The 5,784-nt window shown below is 37.1% G+C and overlaps 1 long non-coding RNA gene across 2 annotated transcripts; it reads left to right on the top strand.

Annotated features, from left to right (window-relative positions):
- The first annotated feature begins 211 nt into the window (after window positions 1–211).
- On the top strand, window positions 212–1,264 carry LOC137648530 (uncharacterized). Of its 2 annotated transcripts, XR_011045645.1 has the most exons (3): window positions 212–630; window positions 783–860; window positions 971–1,264. It is a non-coding gene; the product is annotated as an uncharacterized lncRNA (long non-coding RNA). The 2 variants fall into 2 exon arrangements; XR_011045644.1 differs by lacking the exon at window positions 212–630 and having other exon boundaries at window positions 639–860.
- Window positions 1,265–5,784: the final 4,520 nt, after the last annotated feature.

Here is a 5,784-nt window from a genome sequence, read left to right as displayed (position 1 = left end):
AAGTGTGTATAGTGCATAAGTGTGTATAGTGTATAAGTGTGTTGTACAAAAATAAATATAATTTATTTTTCTTTATAAATTTTTTTTTCTAATTTCTCACGCAGTTTTGTGTGGACTTGAGTGGGGTAATTTTTTGTTATATGTTCTGTGTGCATGACTGTTTTTTGTAAAATGTCTTTACAGGCTTTTTGGAATGTAATTTTAGATTAATTTGCATAATGGCCTTATCTGTTGTTGGGTGGTCTTAAGGACCAAGACAAGCAATAATTCTCGGGAACTAATCTTTGTTTTGGTTTCCGAGCTAACGTGTGACACGGCGGAGAAATGGTCGTCAGTGAATTCTGCTACTTCAACGGAGAGTGTAGCTTAAGGGGTTCACTCTCGCTTTTCACTTTTGGACACCGTGGGTACTGAGCTGCTATGAAGAGCGCTAAACAGACTTGTTGAGTGGAAGACATTTACTACAAATGGATCCTGTCGACGTTTGTGCTTTCATTTTGAAAATGGCTCTTTGCTAAATACAGGCTCACTCTCTCTCTCCCCATCTCTGGACTTTGCATCTGGCACGGAGCGTCCAACGTGATATAAAATCCTTCACTTAAGCCATACATGCTTCGCCCTTTAGCTAAGGTAAGGCCATTAGTGTCTTTTAGTTGAGGTTTTCAGAAGTCCTGACGTGACCTAAAATAACAATAAAATAACTCTGTAAGGACAAGTTACGTAAAACTTTTCATGTATTATGCATCCGTAATAGTTTTGTTACTTTATTTTTTCTCGTACAGTTCTGCGAGTGCTAGTGTTACAGTTGGACTGTATCGATCAGTCTTAGCCCATTATACGGATGGTGTTGTTTTCCGCTGGTAGGTTATTAATTAGTTACTGATATATTATGTCAATATTATTTATTTGAGAATATTTGACATTGTTGGTCTACGTGTAATTAGTTCCCTTTCCTTTTTGTTCATTGTAGGTGTGGTAGGCTTACCTGGGTACAGTAACGACCGGTAATTGTAACCTGACCAATTTATCCTCGATTGGTAATTAAGAATTTTTATGTATTGCCCGTATATTAAGCGATATAGTTTCATATTAACGTTTGTGCCTTCAGTGGTAATTTTTGTTTATAATGTAATTGTCTGAACTTGCAGGTTATGATGCAGAGTCGATAGCCGATAACAGAAAGGTCATTGAAACTAAAGAGGATATTGTTAATTCAATAGGATTGTTCGTACTATATACTTTTTTATTAAAATACTGAATTGAGTTTTTGTATTTTATTTTTACCTCCATGTTTCACCACCTTAAAATATATATGTTGTGTTATCGATTTCGTTTTCTGTATATGGCGCCCAACGTGGGGCACGTCAGGTGGTGTATGTGGAGGTTCGTCGTTAGCTCACTTAGTACTCGGTAAAGTCGGAATGGGGGGAGGGGGAGAGACGTATTTCGCTTTATTTTCCAATTTTTTCGGTACGGTTCATTTTAGAATTGAGATTTTTCCCTCGTTGATGCATTATCCGCGGTGTCTATGTGAACTATTTTATATATTTGCTTATTCAACTTGTTTTTCCATTTGGAAGTTGTTATTGTCTATATTAAGCTCTTTTATTTAGAGGGTGGTGGTAAGTGTTAAGTTGCTATCGCATTTAAAAGACTAAGAATTTAATATTTTTTGTATTTATTCCTTCACGATGTCTGATCTTAAAACATTAATCTCAAAACGCAAGGTAATCAGGAAGAAGGTTACGGATATTTATAATCGTATAGAGTCCATTTCGACTTTCAGTGCTGGGCAAAAAGTTTCTGAAAGAAGTGTACTGCTAAGTCATAAAAGACTACTTATTGATCTGAATGATGAAATATTTTCCCTTAGAATTTCGGATGTGGAGTTCAGTGAGGATGCTAGGGAGTCAGAGATTGCAACCTGTATTGAATATTTTGATAGGATAGAATATTGTATTCCTCACCTAGAGGTGGCATCTGCACCTGGAACTGTTGAGGTTGCTAAAAGTCTTCTTAAACAGCCCACAGCTCCATTACCAAAGTTCAGTAGTACGGATGGGGAGGATTTCATTAGGTTTATATCAGAGTTTGAAAGCACTACCCAATCATTTAGTTACCCAGACAGAGATTTGTTACTTCTTTTGAGACAGCAGGTAGAGGGAAGGGCTAAAGTTTTGTTGAATTCGTTGGAAGCTGACAAACAGACTTACAAGGACGCCAAAGACTTTCTTAAGTTAGCCTTTGCCTCGGAAGTAGTTCGTAAAACTTCTACTATAAAAACATTGACGAGTTTAAGATTGGAGGAATCTGATGACCCTTTTAAGTTTATTTCCATTTTAAGAACAGTTGTTGAGTCTGTGAAGACTCTTAAAATGACTCCTGATGATTTTATTCAATATTTCATGTGGAATGGACTTAATGACAAGTTTAAGAGGGAATTGGTTCAGATTACTACAAAGACTTATCCTTCTGTTCAGGAGATAATGGACAATTTTTTTATTGCCTGTGAGAGGTATGAGAATTGCTTGAAAAGTGAAGTTTCTTTACGTACTCTTCAATCTAGTGTTAGACAGAAAACTACTAGTTTAGCTATTAAGACATTGCCTGAGGTTAGGAGGTTTTATTGTACACTTTGTGTAGAAGGTGAAAATAATCATTCTATATTTAAATGCAAACGTTATGACACTCCAGAAGCAAAGCTTCAGCGTTTGAAAATACTGAAAGGATGTTTTCGATGTGGGAATCTTAACCATATGAGTAGGCAATGTAGGTTTGAATTTCGTCAAAAGTGCTTGAAATGTTCGGGGCTTCATTTTCACTGTCTGTGCTCAAAGTCTTTTGAAGTTAAGCTTTCGCCCCCTGAAGGAAAGCATAAAGAAGGTACTCCAATACATTCGGGTAAAGCTGATGTTAAGAGGGAAGCTTCCATTAATGAAGTGAATAGTAGTATTGCAGTTCTTCCCAGTATTGTCAATAAGACAGTACTCCCTTCCTTTTCATTTACTGTCCCTGGAGTGGATGGTATTTTTAGAGGTCTTAAGGATAGCTGTTCTCAGAGCTCCTTTGTTACAGAGAGCTTGCTTAATAAGTGTAGTTTGCCTGTTCTTGAACCTAGTGTAAAATTAACTGTTAATGGGTTTAATGGTTCTAAAGAATATATAAGCAGACGTATTCAACTTCCTATGAAGTTCGGCAATTGTATTTCAAATGTTCCTGCACTTGTGGTTCCTAGCATTAATATAAAGTTAAATCTTCCAGGGTTAGGCAAGATAGTGGAATCGTTCGAGAATAAGGGATTCATATTGGCAGATAAGAAACTTTGTAAAGACAGTGACAGTATTGATAATGTTCAGGTTTTATTGGGATCTGATGCACATTACGCTTTAATGGGTAAAGATGTAGCCTTTGGTTGTAACCCCCCTTCAGTATACACTGAATCACAGCATGGTATTTTGCTAATGGGAAACCTTGAAAATTTGAGCAAAAATATTAAATTTTTGGGTCTGCCTAATATTTGTAATGAGAGGTTAGAAGTAATTAATCCACTACGTTCAAGCAGGACTGATTTTTCCTCTTGCTCCCAAATTACTACCTGCTCTTTTTTATGTAAAATACAAATTGACCCTCTTTTGGATGATGAAGTGTGTGACCTACATTACAAGGAACTTGAGGTAGGCAGCAACATAGCAGTGTTAGATGATAAAGGTCAGATTGTAGAATCTAAATTGCTCAAGGCTACTGATGAAGTGCTTGAACACGAATGCCGCCGCTTTTTGAATCTGGACGCCAATAGTGCTGAAAGCATTATGTCAGAGACTAATCAGAAGTGGGTGAATTTTGCGTTGAGTAATTTTTCAAGGGAAAAGGATGGAAGACTTATAGTTCCCCTCTTGTGGAATAGCAAAATTGCACATAGGTTATCAACTAACGAAAATCTCTCGAGGTTGATACTAAAGGCAAATCTTAAGAAATTACGGAAAAAGGATGGGCATTTGCAGTTAGTTGATCAGGTAATTAGGGATCAGTTAAAAGATGGAGTAATTGAGAAGATTTCAGACTTAGATTTATTTAAGGCAGAGCATCCAAATTATTCATTTCTCCCACACATGGCTGTTTTTAGGCCTGAGAAAGAAACCACAAAGTGCCGTATTGTGTTTTTGTCTAATCTCAAAGAAACTGTCAAAGTTAAGTGTGGTTTCTCTCATAATCAGTGTATAGATCCAGGACCTAACCTTAACCAGAAGCTGTCTTCAGCCTTCTTACACTTGAGGTTTGATAAGTTGTTATTAACGTATGATCTTAAGAAAGCTTTTAACATGTTGTCCTTGAACAATAATGATCAAGCTAGGTTGCTGTTTTTTTGGTTCAAAAATGTACAGAAGAACGATTACTCTCTTGTAGCCTACAAGAATGTTAGACTTAGTTTTGGTCTTCGTTGTAGTCCATTTTTACTCATGCTAGCTCTGTATTATATACTAGTGCACCAATATGAACCAGACCCACAGCTGAGGAACCTTAAGTTATTGTTGTACTCTCTATTTTATATGGACAATGGAGCTGTTGGTTCTGCTGATTCTCAGTATTTGAAGTGGGCTTGTTCACAGTTGCCGTATATTTTCAACCCATATAAGTTTGAGATACAACAGTTAGTAACAAATGATGTTACCCTTCAGGCTGAAATTGATGCAAAGTTTGAAATCAATACTCCGGTTGAGAATAGCCTTTTTGGTATTGTATGGAATAGAGCTGATGATGTAATTTATACTAAGGAATTCTCGCTAAACCCAGATGCTGATACAAAACGTAAGGTTTTGCAGACTATTGCCAGTAACTTTGATGTTTTTGGTTTTAATATTCCTGTCTTTAATAGAAGTAGACTTTATATGCATAGACTTCAGTGCTCAAAGGAGCTGGCTTGGGATCAAGTACTATCCCCCAGTCTCCAAAGGGAATGGAGGAACATTTGCAGGCAGGTGAATGGTTCCCAGCCGGTGAAAGTCCAGAGGTTCATTGGGCAAAGAAATGGAAAATTTAGACTGAAAGCATTCACAGATGCAAGTCGTGATTTTTATGGTACTGTGGTATACATTGAAGATATTGACTCGGGTGAGATTAGCTTTTTGCAGGCAAAGAACCGCTTGATCAATAAGTTGTTGAAAGGTAAGTCCGTTCCAGCACTGGAGTTGAATGCTATATCATTAGGGGTAGAAACCCTGATGGAGATTTATAGAGATCTGGCTGATCCTTCGTGTGTGAAGTCCATTGACATTGATGGCTTAGATTTGTACTGTGATTCGAGTTGTGCTTTGCAGTGGCTGCAAGCATCAGAATGTACATACTCCAAAATGCAGAAGCATTCAGTATTTGTACAGAATAGGATAAGCAATATCAGGAAATTATGTGAAATTAAACCTGTCAGTTTTATCTTTATAGCTGGAAAAGACAATCCAGCAGACTGTGTCACCCGATGCCTTTCTCCTAGACTTGTCTCTAAATCATTCTTTATTTCAGGTCCTGAGGTGGTGCCTGGCAATGAGTTTCTTTATTTCACAGTTCCTAGCTCAAACACTAATACCCTTAGTATTTCTGTTGCTGAGCAGAGTGCGTTTCCAGGTGAACCTCTTCTTGAACATGAGAAATATTCTACTTTAGAAAAGCTTAAATTGATTTACAGGAGGGTAATCCTTTGTGTTGACCACTGGAAGAGGAAAGCGGGAGTTGAAGTAGAGAATTTGAATAATGTAAACTATTCTGCTTTAGCTTTAAGGAAATTAATTCTAG

Source organism: Palaemon carinicauda, chromosome 10 (assembly GCF_036898095.1).
Source record: "Palaemon carinicauda isolate YSFRI2023 chromosome 10, ASM3689809v2, whole genome shotgun sequence".
NCBI classification, from domain to species: domain Eukaryota; kingdom Metazoa; phylum Arthropoda; class Malacostraca; order Decapoda; family Palaemonidae; genus Palaemon; species Palaemon carinicauda.
This window is presented reverse-complemented; position numbering and strand designations above follow the sequence as displayed.